Source organism: Amblyomma americanum, chromosome 6, assembly GCF_052857255.1.
Source record: "Amblyomma americanum isolate KBUSLIRL-KWMA chromosome 6, ASM5285725v1, whole genome shotgun sequence".
Taxonomy (NCBI): domain Eukaryota; kingdom Metazoa; phylum Arthropoda; class Arachnida; order Ixodida; family Ixodidae; genus Amblyomma; species Amblyomma americanum.
The window spans coordinates 9,217,653-9,236,186 of record NC_135502.1 but is presented as its reverse complement, the minus strand read 5'-3'; the positions used below and the strand labels follow the sequence as shown (position 1 = coordinate 9,236,186).

Below are 18,534 nucleotides of genomic sequence, written 5' to 3'. Positions count from 1 at the left end.
GCGAGGCCGGACTGAAGGGAACTGCGGCGTCGACAGCTTCCTCCCTTTCGCAACGTCAAAGACGCCGCGAAGCAGTCGTGTTTTTCGTCGCTAGGAAGCGTCTTCTCCCAGCCAGCGAGCATTCCCGTTCTCGTCGCCAAGCACTCGAGCCGCCGCGTGGTCACTGGGGCGGGCAACCAACAGCCATCCCGCCATTTACTTTGGCACGCGTGCTTCTTCAAGCCCGAGCGCCTTCCATCGCTGGTAGCCGCTCTTGAGGGACAAGAGGAGGCCAGGCGGAGGGGGTGAGGTTGACGCGCTTACAAAAATGAATCCCGCGCAGCATCTCATGTGATCCTCAAGAGGCGACCTAACTGACAGCGTTAGGGGCGCGAAAGTGGGGCGGATGTAATTAACAATTATGCCTAAGTGCGACCAAGCGGCTATGCTAGAGTAGTCGCTTTGTCCCGAGGCATTACGTCACGGCACCGTTAGGCAGACGTGCTTCAGGCGGGACTCAAATACTTCCAGTGGCGCTGCAGTCGGGCGCTGCGGCCGGGGGCCAAACGCTCCTCGGTCGGCCGCCACTACGCCGACGCTGCCATGGATTAGTGAGCACGAAGGTCGCTCGGGCGCGTAACCGCCATGTCGACAGACAAAAGGGGGGGGCGGAGGGGGGGTCGTTACTCTTCTCAAACGATGCGACCCCACGCGAAGACGGCGCGTGGCGGCCTACCTTTCACGAAGCCCTCTCGGGATTCCGCGCAGGGCTGAAGCCCGAAGGAGAAGGAACTTGGGGGAGAGAGAAGGGGGCTCGGGAGGCGATGAATCGAACTGGATTAAGTCATACATGCTGAGCAGCTACGGCAGCAGCGACGGAGGCACGCTTTGGCTTCGACACATGACGCGCTTGGCGTGTGTCACCGGGAGAGGGGCTCCGCCCTGGATGTTATGTATATATTGGGCAGGGCTCCGGAGATGCCTGTCACTCGAGCGGTCGCGCCGCGTATGTGTCGCACACCGAGCGGGGTCCCGTCTTCGAATAAAGGTGAGCTTTGGGAAAGCGTGATTTCGAACGCTTTTGCTAAACAGGCCACGTAATGGACCAACACAGGCGTGGACTACTTTAGAAGAAAATACGGTAAGGTTGGTGAAGTGGCACTTCATGTAAAAGGTAAAGACATGATTGGCTAGAAAAGAGGCATTCAGGCGGTAATATTAAGAAATGAATGAGGAGCCGTTTCGAGTTTATTTTTCAGAGAATTGTGTAGCAAAAAAAAAAAAGTGGAACGCTGTTGCCGACTTTGAAAGAGGAGGTGAGAAAATTATAGGTCGCACCAAAACGGAAAGAGTGTACAGCATGACGAGGCAAGAACTTAGCGCGGTGGCCGACATGGCTTCCCTCAATTAAACTACGTGCCCATCGCCATTATTCTTAGCGCGCGAAATGTGGCTGCATGCAGCGCTGTCGTGGGGCTTTTGTATGCTCTGGAAGCCTAAGCGCCTCTCAACTGCTCCTACTGGTTCTATTTACGGTTATGACACAGGTATGAGACAAAAGCTTTTCACCCCTGATAGCTTCAATGTGAAAGACACGGCCGGTATTATGTGATGCGAGAGGTTTCTATAAAATCTTTGTCGCCATTTAAAGAAGATGTGGGTCACGCATAGCCCACATCTATAGCCAAGTGTTCCGTGTATACAACCACACTAGAGCAGAAGAAACGGGTGGTTCACTGCAGAGCAAGGTGCAGCGGAATATGATCACAAACATCTGTTTTAAAGGAAAATACTTCCGCGCAATGGCATCCACGTAGGCCACCGAGCTACACAAATACCAGTAGGTGCATCAAACACAGCAGCAACTGTTAAAAAACACATTATATGCTGCAGAGAAGGCCATAAGCAATCATTACGTGCATTGTCATGGTTGCCACTGCATTGTAAAGTGTAAGCTACAGCTGGCTTAAGAAGAAAAGGGGGTCGACCCATTGGAGCATCTCGCACGCAAGAACAGTTCGAAACTGCCTCGCGCCTTCGTCGCTTCAGCAATTGTGACAGTCCGGCGTAGGTTATCAGAGCTGCCGGCGAATAAACCACCGCTTCAATCTGCGATCAGCTTTCTGGACACTGCCTTTGGTTTGCATATGCCAGCTGTAACTTCTGCTGCCGTGCCAAAAACTGCTCCGAGAGGCGAGCGTAACTGTGGCTAAGTTGCGTCTGCCGGAGGTGTAGTTTGCCTTCCTGTTCGTTTTTAGTGGTAGCAGCACACGAACGTGGAAAGTAGCCTAACAGTAACACATCGTAGCGAAAGATTCGTTCTTCCAAGTTATGCCGTTGTTCTATTGGAATTTCCAAGGCCGTCCGCTGTTAAATTATTCTAAAGCCGAATACGTTCGAAGTATTGCCTTCCGCAACTCGCGCAAAGCTTTCCCTCATTATTGTTTTGCTGCACCAGAATGGTAAGCAGAATGCAGCTTCTTTTACTTAAGAGGGTCTCAGATGCCGCTTTGTTCAAACGCTAGCTCGTCTCGTCTTTAACACAGCTGCATTTTCTTGCTAGTTGATGTTGAATAAACTAACTCTGGAAGTGTATCATTGACGTCAACGGTCTACCGAGCCATCGCTGAAGCTTAGGGTGTATTATTGTGCATGAATATACGGTGTGTGACCATGTGCAATTAGCGCGCAAACTGTCGACAAGTGAGGGGAATGACTAGCGCCGTTTTGAAAGGAGGCCTTCTTAAAACACACTTGCACAACGCATAAAACGCGCTTTGCTCTAGCGCACTTCTCTTGTTTTTAGGCGTCGCACATAAGAAAAACATTAATACGTAGTATCACGTTTTCATAAGCGGCTGTGAGTGTTATGGTTTCAGAGAGAGAGAGAGAGAGAGAGAGAGACCTGCGAGTGCCTATTTCGCTCCTCCTGCCATTGCTAGTACACCCTCGTAGAGTTTCGTACGACCGACAACATGTAGAATTACTCAAAATCGTACAAGAGACTAAAACTTTGTGCGCCTCAAGCAAAATCTGAGATATTTAGATTTTTTTTAAATACGAAGAAAGTTAACCGTTTTGCATACTGATGGTATGCATTCTGTCGAGGCTGACCGACAGCGGCACTAGGAAATCTGCGGTGGTAGCGCCTAATGACATTACGGTAACGTTCAGGGTTTTTCGAATTTTTGGGCTGGTCATACTTAAGCAAAATAAATTGAAAATAAAACGAACTGAAACATATCTCATCAGCTATGTTACTCTACATACCGCATCCGCTGGCGCCACGACCTCAGCGTTACTTCCCGCCAGAGAGGATTGAATTGCTGATTTTATCCCCTGAGATGACAATCAACCCATATGCGATAATGCTCCGCAATGCAAGTATCGCGGAGGTCCTAAACTCAACGCACGAAGGTTTCCTAAACGCTCCGTTTTTCTTTTGATATAGCAGGTGTCCTCATTTTCTGTGACGTAGCGGAGCAACTCTTGGAAGCTTCTGATAGTCATCAGATTAGATTATTACGCCCGATGAGCGGCAAATGTTTAATTCAACACGGTTCTTCACAGCGAACTTGCAACTGTATCATGATCTTCCTCATAGCAGGATGTGACAGCCGGTTTGCTTCTGTGACCTTAGAAAGAGCTGCCCCTCACACGTCATTATGTGCGGTACGTTGGCAAAGTTATTTGTAGGCTTGCGAAGTCACTGCAGCCTTCCCAATTTCCTCACCACCTCTAAGACTTCCTGGAGTTGGAAATGACGTGCAACTGAAGGGATTCGTATGCGACATGTTCGCCGCCAGACAATAGCTTTAATGTTTCCGCGCAGGTTCGCGATTGCTGCCCACAGTGGCGTAGCATTGAAGAAAAAAAAAAGAAAACGAAACGCCGTTCTTCAAAAGCCGGAACACGTTTAATTAACCCGAGTGTGTTTTGAGAGCTTTTAAGTTGAGCTTGGTCTGCTCTGCTGTCATTCCACGCTCAGAGATGAAACGATAAGCGGGCGGGAATTCACGGTAATCTCCAGTTGAGGCCTTCAGTTGTGCAGCTCAACTGCTGCCTCCTTTATGTCCCCAGATCTCAAAACATGCAATTCCGCTGAAACGTGGCATTGATTAACATCAGTAGCAACTCCTGGTGCGTTGATGAAAAAGTAAATAAGGTCAAACCATGTTATCTTATCAGCGCGCGTTACGTTCTTCTGTTACGGTGCTGCAGTTTAAGTGCGGAAAAACAGGAGTATATTGCTGAAATTTGTCACGTCTTTCGATGCTCCAAGTAAAAAAGTGAAGATTTGTGCCAGGTGTAACGCTTACGTAACACAATCTGCAGTCATTTTCTTTTTGTACCTAAAACACATCCCAGACGTACGCTTTGCACGCATAGGTTCGCGCCACCGCTAGCGCGTTTAGCGTCGTTTATGGCTTTTTGTCTTTTAGGGGAGTTTTCAAATGTGCGCAACGCTTGCTTCTCATATACTACACGGATGCATGCCGAGATTATGAAAATGTATAGAAGAGGTTTGACCTTCGTGGATCTTCTCATCGAGAGCACTTGCAACGATTTCTGCGCCGAACGTGAAACTGAATGTGCAACGGGTAACGTGAAGCTTTTGCGAGTGTCCGATGACATTCGATTGTCATTTTCCATGCTAAGTCGCCACTGAAATGATAATCATAAAAAGGAAGCATGAAAGATCACGTCGGCCGTAGGACTGCCACTACGCTGCTACTGCATTACTAATCCGCTAGACGTAATTTCCAGAGTGACCTGTGCACCATTTTTTTCCTCCTTCAATTTCCGTCTAGAACGAGAAGGATATCCGATGATCGCTTTGCAGTCCGGCTAAAAAACTAAAAATAAATTGAAGTTGACTTACTCCACCACCGCATCGCTTCAGACCAGCTCTCTATTCGGACACCTGAAAGAGAAACACAGAAAGATAATATTACATCACGGCCACGTGCTGAAAGCAGCTTTCGGGCGCCTTAGCGTTTTGCATCCATAAAAACGCTAAGGCGCCCGTGTGCTGTGCTATGTCAGTGCACGATAAAGATCGCCAGGTGGTCGAAATTATTCCGGAGCCCTCCACTACGGCACCTCTCTCTTCCTTTCTTCTTTCACTCCCTCCTTTATCCCTTCCCTTACGGCGCGGTTCAGGTGTCCGCCGATACAGTGAGACAGACAGTGCGCCATTTTCTTTCCCCAAAAACTAATTATTATTATTATTCCGCGTGGTTGTAATGGTACCCGCAGAGGAGTATTTCCCACGATAACACAAGGGAAGTGTTCGTGGTTGTGTTGCTCTTGTATCACGCGCTCATTATACGGTCTGAGTTGTGGTATCAGGTTCCTTTAATTGCCTTCAATGCACATAATGTCAATAGCTTAGAGCCCACGAGGGGCTAGGTTATGGACCACGCCGTGTGGCTCGTTATGCATTCCCAGCATTCCAAATCTCCTGAAGGTAAGACGAACTCTGATGTTTTCCTCTCCGAAGGTTAGGACTGCCACGCATGCTACAGCAGCCCCATTGCACTGCTTAGAAGCCCACCCTTTTAAGAGAGGCTTCACCCTGGTAATATGAAGACTACGCGTGCCACTATAGAATAAAGCGCTAGCACTACTTCCGCATCTACGGAAAGAGCAGGTTGCAGACACTTTCTTCAGCTGCAAAAGGGGAGTCGCTTCCTTCTAACCTGGCCTGCCGTGTCCCATTTCCGCAGCAACGACAAAAGATAAAACAGCAAAATCTGCGTTGCCTCCGGCGCTGTGAGCCGGTAACACGGCTCCAGAGAGGAACGGTCATGAAAAATTTTAAGTAATTACGAAATGTTAAGTACCTCGCTTCATTACAAAGCACTGCCTACACTAGTTTTATGTAACTCCATCGAGCCCTGATCAGTGCAGGGAGCGTTCTCGGTCTCTGTTTCTTTCCCTCGTGGTTTGAGTGTGACATTGCTTACGGCCGCCCCATTTTTGCCGGCAATCTGTGCCCGTTTGCCCTGGAATCCGTTGACTCCCACTCGCAGCGAAGACTAGCTTCGGTGCGCGATGAGCGTAAGGACGCCAAAAAGCGCCGCCGTAGGCTAGGGTTGTTGTCGTGGCTGCCCACTCGAGGAGAACGAAACACTTGACCGCGCTTGGCCGACCGCGCCAGCCTGCAGCGAAGCTGGCAGCGCTGCTTTAAGAAGCAGCGCTATTTCGCGGTAGATTTAGCTCGTCGGCGCCCGTACGATTAATGGCGCAGATATCGGCCAGAGCCACAACAGCGTACGGGCGGGAGTGTTGGCTTCTACTGCACCGCGAGCTGGCTTGCTCCTGGAGTGGCACGCGAGCTGGGACGTGCCTGTCGTACCTGTGCGCGCCAAGCATTGCGTAACGACTCACGCCAGCACGAAAGGCTATCGACTTTGCCAAACCATCAGGCTTTACCTTTCCCCGTTTATATCCTCTCGTATCCTTCCCACAGTGCAGGGTAGCAAAGCGGCACCTTCTCCCGGAAAACCTCTTCGCCTATCCTTCTGTTTCTCTCTCTCTCTCTCGCTCGCATTTTCGGATTCGTCAGTTCATGCCGCCTGATGATAAGCGTTGAAATCTCATGCGCAGACGACCGTTTGTAGCGACGATCTGAATGCTGAAAAGATAGCGCTCGTTTGAAAGGGTTGCGCGAAGCGTGTTCGAATTAAAAATGTTCCATTCTGTCATTACGTTCAAGCGACCTTGAATGACTTTTCCTGCGAAGGCATTGGCAGGGCGGAAGATACAACTGTTACTCTGTCGCACGTACTCAGAATCGAGTGGTCCTGAAACCTTCCCACGATGCTCAGGATCGAACGCAGGTCACGTAGGTTCTCGGAGACTAAGTGGAGCGTACACTGACATCTTTCGGAGAAGCAGCAGAGCTAGTATTTGGCGGGAGAAACTCGGCCAGTGTACTGTGGTTCCAGCCGCAATCATCGCGCGAAAATGTTGGCTTCGAATGAACTGCAGCGTGCACCATTCACTTAGCTTATTTATTTAGTTTTAAATACTTCCACCCGCTATGAGATTTCATCATTGCAGAGTACAATTCAGAGCACCCACCTCGACTGGAAAGCGAGAACACAAAGCGCAAGACATGTATAAGCCAGAAAATCCCATGGACGTGACGCGAAATGCACCAGTAGGGAAAAAGCAAAATGATAATAAGAGCATAAGAGAACATAAGAACACGAGAGCAATATAAACACTTGTTCTAATGAATGTCTCATTTGTACCGGGAACTTTTTGAGCCGCCATATTTGTAGGTTTCGCTCCCTTAGTTAAAGGCTTGCATCAGCTCTTATGAGAATAGAGGACGCTAGCGCATGCATCAAACATTCGCAGGAAGTTTGGCATAACAATAACCGAAAAACCGCAAGCGGACAGGAATGGGTTAGCACTGGAGATTTCAAAGTAGCTTACTGAAAAATCAATATAGTGGGCACATCTTCTCCTTCGGTATCTGAACTGGCGCTGGCCTAAATTTTCTCATTTCAACAAGCATTACAACCGGGTTTCGGAATGACGAGCAGGATGTTTGCAGTGCTTCTTACATGTGGAAACTTTGCCACCTTCATTACTACAGTTAGTGCAGGCTTATATAATTCATTACTGACAGGTTTATGTGGGCGAGGCCTTTTTGCTGCAGTGGGCGTATTCACGCTGATGATGATGAGGTTTATGAGAGATGATGGCCATGTTGAAGTCGTTCGTTCGAATAAATGAACTTGTAAGCGGTCTCGCAATTAGCGTCTCAAGTAACTGCAGATTATTGCTTAACACCAGAACGAACAAGTTACAATCAATAACCTTAGACACCGTCGAAGAATGGCAAGGTGAATAATAAAAAAAAACAGCGATGAGGATGCCTCGCAAAAGGTAGGAGAGGGCGAAGTCGCATGATATTATATGCGGCCAAACTTTGAGCCATAATAAATTCCTTATTTACAGAGGGCACACAGGTCACCAATCTTAAGGTGCCGCGATATTACAGCGTACTCTCCGTAGCGCTTTCATTAGCACAACTTAGAGGCCCTTCGCGTTTCCAGGTACCCCTCCCGCGGCTTGTCTAATAACCCGATCACAACCTCACTTCTCAATTCAGGGAACGCGCGGGGTCAGCAATCAGAGGAAATAACGATCGTTATCACACCCTCTTTTTTTTTTTTGGACTGCAAGCTTAGCACTAGACGGGCAAAACGTTCAGAAAACAACAGCTTATCGCAGCGCATCATCTCACACGTGCGGTTAATGAACCTTAACGTCACGCTCTACGTCACAGTGTGGTGCCGACAGTCATGATTATTTATTGCTCGAAGCTGGACTCCAAGCAGAGGGATTGCACTGACGGCGCGGTCACGTTCACCGTCTTCCGAACTTCAGCGCAGTCTACCGGGTTGGAAGGGCAGTCCGTGTTCGTAGTGTGGAAGCCGGTTACGACTTCTCAGGGCTTTGGGTTACTTGAACGGAATATGAACACACGTGGCCCAGCGACAGTGCTCAGGACTGGTCGGGTGCCGGAAGGCGGAGAATGATAAAATAACGTTGAGTAATGCTTGCTTTGGTGCAGAATGACGGCTAGCTTAGGCCTCGCAGCACAGAGTGGAGCCGGCTGTTATCGTCGAAAAGGGAGTGACCGGTTAGGAGGGTGACGGTCTTCGTTATACTTTGAAATGGCCTCACTGATCGCGTCTCTGACTATGCATGCAGTGCAGCTCAGTGCTGCTGTCCACCTCAATCGCTTACTTTATTCATTTAATCCCAGTGACATTTTTCTACTGTTTTGATAACGTCAAAGACGAGTTGGCAGAGTGGAGCGCCAAATTCCGCGTTTCCCATCTGTGAAAGCCCCTTCACTTCAGATACACACTGATTAAACTATTCTGTTGCGATTCTCACTTTTTTTTTCCAATATGGCGAAGAAAGCCACAAGTTTTGATGTGGTAACCACACTGGGCACGTAGAGAAGTTGTTATTTAGCTAACGTTCAAAGAGCCCACAACAGAAGTCAATGGTAGCACACACACATCATGATGAGCGATCTGTCGACACGTCATGAAGATGCGAATCCATTAGGATCTTCTATAGGCAGATGAGGTTTGACAGCAAAAATGAAATAAATGTTGAAATGATGGAACGAAGTTGTGATATTTTATGCAGTGAACGTATAACAGGGCAAGATGCATGTCTGTTTCGTATGCCTTCTCGTGTTTAAAATCCTTTCCGAAGGAAGAGACCCAGAAAATAATGTTAACGCACATAACACGCGTCGTAGCGAATAATGGAAAGTAAAAATATATAGAACAACTTACGGAATGCAGACATTACATAATCAACTACCTAGAATGCTGAATCAATTACAGGACGATCAAATTTCTCTTCAAATATCTCTTTCGATGATTTAGAAGCACATTTTATACCTTGACAGTATTTTCATAGAGTTGTCTGTTCGTTTACTTGCCTTGTGCACAAATTACGGTAGTTCCTTATGTTTTCTTTTTTACTCAACCAATTCATTCTTGTATCAGTTATTATGCGGGTTTGATCGTTGTATAATGAATGCTGTGCTATGCAGTTTACTATTTTTGTTTTTGTATGATGTCACTGACGAACAGTGTATTTGTCTGGATTACTTTTCAAGACGTCGTCATGACTTCTGTTTCTGCGACGCTATAAAAAGACAAATGTATAGGGGGCTTGCGGCCTCGTCAAGCGGTCTTCATAACAGCTTTTTCTGCTTGCCTGTGGGATCCTGTAAGTTGTACTTGGTGTAAATAAACATTATTATTATTATTATTATTATTATTATTATTATTATTATTATTATTATTATTATTATTATTATTATTATTATTTTCCAAAAACTTTTCAAAATTATGTGCGGTGAATACTTTGTGTACGAGTGTCACGCGCAATAAATCTTAAATGACGCGTTGGTGAGCATTCATATAATTGAAAACGTACAAACCGTTTGCAAATCTAAAACATCTAGAATCAGAATCCCTTTTACGCAGCCGCATAATAGCGTGAGAAAGATGACCAAAATATGCAAGAAAATAAACGAAGGCACAATTGGCGATCGGAGGCCGTGAGAAAAAGCTGATCGCCGATGTGTGCTCGGGCTGAGAAGAGGGCAAAAGTACGTGCCGTATTGTCTTGTCAGAGCGGTACGCGTGGTGGTCTCAGGTTCTCCTGTTGCATTCATTCACGCGCTCTTACAAGATAGAGATTTTATTGCTCCGCATACGCGCACTCACACTGCGAAATATGCGGGGCACACTTTAGCGGAAGGAAACCTTGATGCGTGGTTTCACTCTTATCCAAGAGCGTCAATGCTCGCTCGCTGGCTGTCATCCTGGAAAGTTTCCGTCTCCCTAACAAAGGGTGGCCCTCTAAAATAGCGACAGCGGTACGACGCGTGAAAAAGACCCCTCGTATCGCAGGGCATTTCTCTGTTGAACATGGAAAGTGTTCTTTCATTTGGTTTCTGCTCTGATCATGCAGACCATCCTAAGAAGACTAAAAGAGCGGTTGCGAAATCACTGGCAGGTATTTCTCTGTGGGCGAAGAAATAGTGCGTGAAGAACGAGGAAAGAACCAACCGTAAGACACAGCAAAAGTTACGACCTTGACAAACGGCCTAACATCCTATGTTTTAAGTTAAAAGGAACTTCGGCACTGCAGATATCTCGACACAAGGAGCGGGAAATAGTCCCGGCTTTTCTCGCTGACAATAGGGGTAATTAATAGGGGTAAGTAATCACCAATTCTTTAATAAGATAAGATTACTGCTCGTTACGGAAGCGCTTGTTTTCGCACCAAGGTGGTGCGCTCCACCTTTTCCGTTTCGTGCTTTTCCGTTAAAAAAAAAAAAAGCAGCGCAGGCGAATCATGTCCGTCTCCATCCCGAGGAAGCCCAAAGCACTTAACTCCGTTAGGGGTTCTGTGCGATGAGGCGCTGAGGTAACGACCTTATCGAGAAAGAAAAAAACAGCAGACGTGAAAGATAGTGACACAATGCAGAATGAATTCTGCAGGCTAGGCAACGCTAGTCTAACAAGGAAACGAGGGCTTTCGTCACTTCTGGCATGAAGCCGGACAATGGAACGTGGCTTTGGCGCCGAAGTGATGACGGTGTTGGCCGCATGCGGATGTAAGAATACGTTGCAATACCTGGGATTTCCTTGCTGTCAGGAAGCAGCTCGCTAGATTCTACCGCAAATATACTCGGCTGAAACATCGCGCTCCTTAATTACGTCGTCCAGAAAGAAAATAAGATAAGCCAAAGCAAATTACAAGGGGGGGGGGGGGGGGCACGATGAATTGCCGGCTGTAATTGAAACAAGTTACAGGCTAGCTGGAGTGCGGGAAAATATGCGAGAGGAAGATCCTATTGGGAGGAAAGCAGGAAGAAAAGAAAAGAGGCACACGGTACTCTGGAGAAGAAACTGCTGGTCTGAATTTCAGAGACAAGGAATTTGGAACGGTGACATAAAAATGTAATTTTTGAAGCGAAAGCTTCACTACGCTAGGTTTTCAAGAGGACAGCGTCAGTGCAGTCACGAGACAGGTGTCACGTGGCAAATCTGGTGACCAAATGACGTCATCACAATCTGCCCACTGTGGCAAGTGGCAACTGCCCCATCGGGCATTTCATCGACGCTTTACAGGCAATCAGTTCGGCAGTGTGTGTGGCGTTTTTGAACGTAGCCATTCAAAGGAAGCTTTCGCTTCTCGCCAGGGTTAACCAAAGTTTAAACCACAGCTAATTTTTCAGGAAGGTCGCTTCTAACCAACACACTAATCAAACTGCGTTTCGAACGAGCCATCAATGAGTTCACATCGCGGTCTTGTTCATATAGTCGACGGAATTTTATTTCATTTTTATTTCTACATGTGCCATACGATCAACCAAACACCGCTTAAACCGATAGCCGGATGCTAGCGTGGAATTCATTAAAAAGCAAAATACAGTTGGACAAAGATATCGCTCTTGCGTGAAATGAAAATACAATAACACCGCCGATAGAATAAAACACAACACTGGTAAAAATGAAACACATGAGTGAACATGTTATAGCACAGACAAGGCGAACGAAATCTGACCAGAACAATACCGCGCTTCAGGCACAAACTAAAAGTGACCGTTGCATCGGACGGAAAAAGGTTCTTAAAGTATGCACTCAGTGTTTTACAAGTGTCAAGAGATTTTTTTTTTATCACTGGTGGCAAATTATTCCAAATCATGGTTCCTGCAAATTCTACCAACCGTTCACTATAAGTATGGTTATTCAGAGGCTGATTAATGTTATCGTATGTGAGGTTTGTAGTTAGTCGAGAAGCAAAACAAAAAAAAATGCCAGTGGTTTAGCTCTGGTTAAACCTGGAGTGACGCGAAAGCTGCAGCTGGCCGAGTGGAACTTGCTTAGTTGAATTGCAAAGTCAGTCTTTCGCCGCTCCGTTTCGCTGGGCGTTCCTTCTTCATCTTCGTCCCACTCGACACGGCGCATGCGCACAGCGGTTGCAGCTCGGTTTCGCCGGCGCGCCGCGCCGCCGGCAGCAGCAGCTGCTCCGCACCAATGACCAACCACGTGGCTGGTCACGTGACGAACCTCGTGACCAGCCACGTGAAAGTGGCGGCGCCACGTTGAAGGCACGAAATGCTACCGTAATGTAGCTATCGCTACAAAAGCATGGAAGGGATGATTATATTTTACTAAAATGTTTGTACAGGCCGCTATTTTAACGACAATGCGTTGAGGCGCTCGTGTCGCAAAAAATCCGGCGTCGTTGACCTTGAGCGAAAAAATCGACAACAAATCCCCAGAGAAGCAACCTATAGGAGGCAGGTGGGCCACCTAGGTCACGTGACCTTGCGGCGTCATTGCAACCTGCCCACCGGATAGTAAGCATAGCGCCCAGCGTGGTAGGCGGCAGTTAAGTTAATGATTGCTCGCTCAGGAAGAGCAACCTGGGTCGCACAAGCCCCACCGATGGGAGCACCTGCCATCGTAGGGCAGTGGCATATCGCTTAACACTGCGCCAGAAGTGGTATGAAGACTTTCAGGCATCTATGAATGCAGAGAATGACCAATTCTGCATATATGGGCATTAACCCACTAATGATATCGCATCATACCCTTAAGGCAGAGCGTAAATGTCCCCTCCATTTTTTAAATGTGCGCAAACAATCAAAAAAAAAATATTTGATAACCGGAACACTCGCATAGTTCGCTAGATATGCTTACTTTAGATTATAAGAAAAACAGTACGTTTTTTAGCCATCGGATAAGAACAATATAAAAGTTACACATCAAACTCCACGATTCTACACAGTGTGATAAATGGCTTTTAATAAGAGACAAAATAAAACGGCAGAAATAGTCGCTCGTCAGTAAGAAGGCATAACAGTCTTGACTTTCGTCGGGGAATGAAAGTTCAGGTTGCAAAAGTTCGGTTGCGAGTAAGACCACCTTGTTTTCAGCCGTATTAAAAAAATAAGCTAGAATTAACAGAGTACTCTGCCAACCTTACACTGGCTCTTGACCCTTCTTTCTTTCTGCACATGAGCAAAAATGAATCGGTGCCGCGTTAACAAGCACAGCGATGTAAAAATGCTCATTTATGGCCGAAATAGAAAAGGTGAACGGGGAACAAAAATCATATGGAGAATTTCAGCATAGCGGAGATATATTAGCGTGTACATATACTGGATTAACGTATGCAAACTGCTCATGCGCAGTTAGATGCAATTGAGCAAGATGGCGCGCATTGCCATTACGCGTGCCCAGCAGGCCTGTATTAGTACGGTTCATGTCCACGCTAACGCGTCGCCGCTATTGCCGTACAAGCGTCTCACTTATTAAATGATATGCATCACGCAGCTAATTACGGAGTAAACCTGGGTTCTTTTGAGAAATATTGCACTCTTAACTGAGTCTTTTATTTAGCCCATATTCTATTTTGTAGGGAATGAACACTATGTGGCTCAAATTGGGCATATTTACCGTATCGTGTTATGCAGTGCGTAAGGTGTTACTTAGGTCTGCAAGCTACCAAAGAATTAAGCCTTCCCAACTGAGCGGCGTTTATATTTGGGCATCTGGGAGCTCAAAAAAGGTATGCGGAGGCTCTTCGATAGTCCTTCGCTCTTTCATGCGACGAAATGTGCCTCTAGACGATTAACATCTGTATAGCAGCTTTCCCAGCTCTAAAAGCAGCCATATTTTTCGCACACACACACAAAAAAAAGAATCAGAACGGGGACGGTTCTTAAGAACGGGCCTTACTGATTTAACTGGTGTTCATGACTCGGCCGTATTACACCCGCTCATTTCTTTAAAAACAAATTGGACTTGGTTTCGCTTAGTTTTTTACTCGGTACCCTGGCGAACTATATGGCTGTTGCTTGCTGTAACTAGAAAACTGATGAATGGCTGAACAACCTAAAAAAAAAGAGGTAATGCGCACAAAAAATAGGTGTACATCACTCTTCAGCTTGTAAGATGTGAGGCCACATTTTGTTGTCGCGACTCGTACGAACAGCTAGAACTACATCGTCAGATAGGAAGAAAAAAAAGGTGCCTCAATACGACGGCTTCCATTTTTTTTTGTGCAGCCATACCAACTAAAATCATAAAAAAAAACACGAGCTGTAGTTGGCGAAAGATGACCAAAGTAGCGAATGGATGCAAGGAAGGACTAAATAAAAGTTATTTGCAACAACTGATCATTTCAGAGTAGTTGTTTCAGACTTTCACACTTGGCCTTGACAATGTATGGGTCCAAGACAGAATTTTGATCAGGCGTAGGATTCATTATCGCTAATGGTGCCCACCAACGGTGAGCGCTTGAAATTCATACATAAAACGACCCGGCCTCAACAACACGAAACATAAGGCCCAAGGTGATCTGTGTGTGGCACATGTATTTTTGCAGCAGTGCGAATCATGCCGCAGCGCTCTTTTGATCTCCTCGCTAAATCTGATATAATAATTGCATTGGAAACCTAAATAATGCAGTCAGCATTCGCGGTCATTAATAAAGACACTAACAAGGAAAGACGGGAGGATAGAAATTTGAAGGACGCCTAGGGCTCACACGCAAGGCGAGAAATATACTCCACGAAAAATGAAATTCCATCTTCAAGAAATATTGTTGATAATCGGTGCGCGTGGCTCTGGAATAGCGACAGTTGACGGCAGCTAGTGTTAAGTAAAAGTAATAGATTCCAGGTAAATACCTCTTAGGAAAAAAACAACAACGAAGTGACGGTGAAAATAGGTACAAGCTGGTGGGCTAAATGTGTACAAAGTGTGAAAAAATTACAGCTAATTACCCACAGTGAAGAACAGAAAATATTTACGGACAGTAGCACTGGTTAGAATTCTTGGTGCCATGTTTTTAGTAAAGATTGTGGAGGATAAAAAGTGTGATGATAGAGCTCAGAAAAAAATGGAGTCCTTTTAGAGATATTTCAAGAGTGCTAGGAAGCAAAGCAGGATTTAAGACTAAAACGGCATGTGCTTTGTTATAAAATCTGACATGTGGCAGTGGAACGGAGGGGGGAGATGCTTGACTAAAAAGGAAGAAAAAGTTTTGTAGGTGAGGAATTGACATTAAAAAAAAAGTGCAGCGCTCCATTCTCACTCGCCCAACGCTCATCACCTGGTCGCAAACTGGTGACACCACTGATATCTCTGTGACGGTGTACGTACTGTCATGTTGCGGCTACTATACATCATTAACACTGCAATATCCGTCTCATACAGCGTTAGCAGTAAAAAAATTAGTCAGGAAATTACTACGCTTAATGCTAATTGCAGCTGGGGTACACATACCCAACAATTCTGGACAAAAGCATTTTTCAACAGGAAAAATTTTATGCACGCAATTTTCGCATATATTGCGAAATTTCACGATAACAATCGATATAACCCCAGATCTCCTTTCGGAAGGTTTGAATTTTTTTGATAACAATTTTGCCAACCTCAAAAACGTTCTCCATTGGTTTTGTATGGCAGTCTTAAATACTCGATGCGAGCGACGGAATAACTTTAAAAGAATTATTTTGCTACACATCGGAAGAATGGACCATCGCCTTCATTAATTCGATAACGGCACCTCACAATATCCCAATATTCAAAATTCTAGGTCCAAGAAGGCTGGACATGACCACACTGGCTCTTTAGACAATAAAAAAGATTGCAAGAATAAAATACGGTAAGTGAATTTCAATCACTTCCTCATCACGATCACTTACCAGATAACGCAGCTGTCATTTTCCGCGAATTGCGACAATTCGTACTAGATTCTTAAAAATTCATACCAAACTCCGGACACAAGTCACGCGCCTGATGCGTCTGTGCTTAAAAAGTACAGACAAGACTGCGCCGCTACCAGCTAACTGTCTCACTTAGCCTGGGCGGCTAACACCTCTGTTGCAGTGCATTGCAGACAATTCACAAACCCAGATGACCGTTCAGCGCTGTTCGCTTGCTGCTGTGCAGTGTGCCGTGTAGTAACCACCCAATTCTAGTGGTTACAACCTATAGTGAGCAAACGGTGGGCAGCTTGCTCACTATCCGGTGGGCAAGTTGTGATGACGCCGCAAGGTCACGTGACTTAGGTGACCCATCTGCCTCCTAAGTTGCTCTCTGGGGCCATCTGCCAGAACCATGCCGGTGATTTTTCGCTCACAACGCCGACAACGCCGAGGCCGGATTTTATGTGTAACGGAGCTTTTAACGCCACCGCGTTTAAAGCAAACCACAGTGAAGTGATTTGAGCATCCGCCTCGTGTTTTTTCTCTGGCCTGATGCTCGACTTCTGCTGGGGGAAATTCTTGGAAAACGGATCTTTGGCCCCACCTTGTGTAGACGGAAACACATGGTGCAATGACACCCTTTGGTCCCTTTCACTCGTCTACTATGGAATATTTTTCTGTGTATTAACATCTATTCATCAACTAATTGACTAATAAAAATTCTCACTCTGGCCATAGCTGCTCTTGCGTGGTTAAAATTCGTCATTATCAAGAATAAATACCGTGGTAATGAGGCAACGAATAGGGCTTATTGATGTGCCAAAGACATGCTACGATGCGCGAAAAAAAGAAAAAGCCGACGGACAGAGCAGATGAGATAGACACTAGTGATCATCAGGGTCCAGATCTTTCTCGTTTTCACCGCCCCTGCCGCTTTTTTAGCTTCGTTTAGTTCGGTTAATTACTCTTTTGTTTGAGGATGTTGTCTAAGCGAAAAAATTGCAGCTTCGGCGTTCAGATTCCCGCTGACGTTTTCAATGTAATTTGCCAAAAGTTCACTCTGAATACAAAATAGCCTGTGCAGGAGTAAAAAGATTCACCTTTCCTCTAACGCACTCCATCTTAGGGGCAGAGTATGCTGCCCAAGTACTGGAGTAAATTTCCGTCTCTAAATAAGCGGAATACTTACGGTCGGCCACGGAAACAAGTCCCCTTTTCGAAACATGCGAAGTTTAGCAGTTGCAAAGATATCAATCGAGGTTTCAGTCTCGTTTACATGCTAACCTCAGGACCTCCGGTGCCCTGCTTAAATGCCTCCTCCCATTGTTAACTGCATCAAGTCACTACGCTTTGCAGTAGGAATATGGCTCCGTTGTCAAGGGAAGGCATTCCGCATATTTAGTGACTGAAATCTACTCTGGGGCTTGGACAGCACACCCTGCCATTAGGACAGCTTGCCCCCTTCTTACTGCTGTATAGGTTTAGAGTGTGCTGTTCAGAGTGTGCTTTAGAGTGTGCTGTTCACTGCGCTTAGTGTAAGCTCTTTCAGTTAGGTTTATCATAGGCCGCTGAATTTCGAATTTCACGCTAACTACGCTGGAAGCGCATGTTATAATGCATACTGCATAGCAGAATATATGCAAACGCAACAAGGAATAGAATGCGCATGTCGATATTACTTGAGCATTATACGGTGTACAAACATTTTTTTTTACTTTCATTGATAATAATTGTATTGTGTGTAAAAGCACTTGAGAGCAGTAAATAGGTTTCTCGTGTCATTTGAGCTTGGAGGACGGAGGCCCTCCTGTGAGCGCGTTTGTATGCTTCCAAGAGATATGTGGTGTCGTGTATCCAAGCCGAAGCCGAGCGTCGGGTCATCACACGTCCCGCTGAAGTTTTTCCACGCGGGTTACGTAACAGTGGATGCCAAGCTACGGCGCTTACGTCATTTCGCGTACGGAAATGGCACCAGAAGCAGCTTGCGCGAAAACGTCGTGTTACCGCTTCGAAAGGCAATCAGAAAAACGAGCCAACGAACACCGAATCTGTGCCAGGATGGGTAACGAGAAAAAAAAAAAACCCTTGGGTGTCATGTAACGGTCGAGTTGGCAGTAAATTATCAGCGAAGTATATCAAAACAACTCGAGACATACTCAGAAGATAGCGGTTGTCTGGGTAGTTGACGTAAAAAGCTGTACGTGATGTGCAACTGAACTTGCTGAGTCTGTATGCGGACGCCAGGATACTACCGTAACACACGC

At 46.1% G+C, this 18,534-nt stretch overlaps 1 protein-coding gene across 1 annotated transcript in view; it reads left to right on the top strand.

Annotated features, from left to right (window-relative positions):
* Nucleotides 1-963: 963 nt before the first annotated feature.
* Nucleotides 964-18,534, top strand: part of LOC144136267 (acetylcholinesterase-1-like) — a 53,619-nt gene continuing 36,048 nt past the window's right edge. The window contains exon 1 of the mRNA XM_077668474.1: nt 964-1,027. The gene's annotated coding sequence lies outside the window, so the exon portion shown is untranslated. The remainder of the gene's footprint in view (nt 1,028-18,534) is intronic.